We start from the raw sequence: 2,500 nt of genomic DNA on the forward strand, positions 1-2,500 counted from the left end.
GCGGCGAAGACCAGTCGCGAAGCGTCGAGAAGAGCAAAACCTCTGATTACCTTGGACTTGAGTCTCACTTTCATGCAGACGCCAGGGTCAGAATCTAACCCTCCGGCTCGGATTGGTTGATATTTTTACAAACACGCAAATCAATATCGCTAGTCGTCTTCGCGGATCAAGAAAAACCTCTGGGACCAAGGTATTGGCAAAGCGACGCTTACTTAGACGTCTCCTGCTCAGAAACTACTCGCAGTTTACACTATGCCTCCAATATTGGCCAGTTGTCCGAAACTTAAATTGTATTTTAGTTTTTCTTTTCACGCAATTGATAGGTTCCCTTTATATCATCTCAATGGTTTTTTGTTTACCACTCACAGAAATCAAGCCCTCTCAATGTCACACCACCTTTGTTTGGGACTTTGGGGAGTCTACTGATTCAGTTACCCTGTGATTCGCTATTTGATATACAGCTGTCGAAAAACCCTCTATTTGGCTAACGCTAGGCCTAAAACCCAACTTTAGGCCTAGCTAGGCCTAGGGTTAGCCAAATTGAGGGTTTTGGGTTACTTTCTTTGTTTTCGAATCTTAGGATCCTAGAGGTCTTGGGGGTTTTTGTTTTCAAGACACCCAGGTAGGTAGGGGTCAGCGGCCTTCCGCTCCATAAGCACTTTTTCTGCATAACTAGTACTTTCAGCGTGAGTCATGATACAAAACACATTCGATTTCATACTCAAGACTTGTTCCAAGAACTCCGTGTATCTCTCAGCAAGCGCTGGAACAAACTGTTCTTCTTGGCTAAATTCAAAATTAAACCACAACATATATCTTGAGGCTCTTTATCCCTTCTTCTAATTTAATCAATGTCTATCAATCAGTTGTTGAGCCATATTGTGGTTATTGCATTATTGTACTGATGGGATGATATGACTGACCACCTTGTGGATAAACTTCAGACATTGGAAAATCGTGCCACACGAATTGTTATAGCTGCTCATTACTTGACGCCTATACACCGTATTCAAAAATGGCGGACGCGCGGAACGACCTAGGTTCTAATACATGAAAGCGAGGTTTGGTAGGCCGTATAACAGTCTGGAAAATTTTAGTAGCGGCTGTCAGCAGATCTATGTTATATGATATTCCGGTCTTATCAGCTCAATCCTCCTAAAATGGCGTGCTCAAGTAGTGCAGTAAATGACTCAGTTATTCTTACCAGAGATGACATTCCCGGAGCCTCGTTAGCTGGGCTAAATCCTTCTTCGCTGAAGAATGAAGAGTTGGGGTTTTGGTTGCGCGATGCGATGTAGTGGGGATTCCCTTAAAGGACTTAAAACAAAGCCTTTGCTTGTAAAACGGTAAGCACGAGGCTTTGATTTTAAATAATGGTTTAACAGTTATTTTTCAATGTTTATCAGTTACCCTTTTTTTAAAAATGCGCTTTGCCGAGTGGAGGAATACGTGAAAAGTGGACACGATCAAATGGTGATAGATCCTGATCCGGACGAAATTTACACCAAACGAAAAAAAGCGGATTATGAATGTTATGAGCTGCAATCCTTCGTCATCACCCAGCATGAAATACCCATGCGATGGCTGGGGAAAATCTCTAGAAGGATGCCTTCATTCACTCGCATTTGCTCACAGGTTTTCCTGTTGAAATAGAAAATCCCTGACCTGGCGAAAAAATTCATGGAACTCGAGTGGCGATTGTTTTGCTTCCCTTATTACCTTTTACACAGGATTCCTAATTTGAAAACGATGAGGGCTTTGTATGAATTTTTACGGCCTGAGGCCAATATTCGTACTGAGGTCAACAGTCAGGCGAAGAGAAGTAGAAATCGCGGAAAACCACGATAACTATTAAAAACACTCTAAACTGGTTATAGATAACTATGCAATACAGTTGACTACATAAACTAAATTATTAAATTTTAACAGAAACCCATAAGGGTTGAAACGTGTAACGGCCCCTTGTGTTCTGGGAAACAAGCTTCTGACTATTCAATTTGGTAAGTACCATATTTGGAACAACAAGAGCGAGGGATTTCCAAATATGGTACTTAGCACTGAAACATTCAACCAATTAGTTCGCACAGAATATTCGGTAGCTGTGAATGCTGTGAATGAATAGATTATACTTAGACAGATTGCGGTATTTAAAACAGACTAATTAAGATACCATAGAGAGGCTGAGGAAAGAGAGAAATAATTCTCGCACTCATCTGGACAATTTCAAGCAATTGTCTCACATCGTATAGATATTGTCAGTCAAATCCGGTGTCAGGTTGAATCCGTTTTACCTAGGTTAAATTGGTGATCCTCATTTTAGCTGGGTTGAAACACCTTCCAGAAGGACTGAAAACACCTATACCTTCCCACAAGCTCTGTCTTACGCAACTGAGACATGTATGTTTGGTATCTTGTTATCGGTTGCTGTATTCATACATACACGTACCCATACACTCAGTCATACACTTATCCATTCAGTCTCAACGTTACAACAGAGTAA

The sequence above is a fragment of the Montipora capricornis genome, chromosome 3 (assembly GCF_036669925.1).
Source record: "Montipora capricornis isolate CH-2021 chromosome 3, ASM3666992v2, whole genome shotgun sequence".
NCBI lineage: Eukaryota > Metazoa > Cnidaria > Anthozoa > Scleractinia > Acroporidae > Montipora > Montipora capricornis.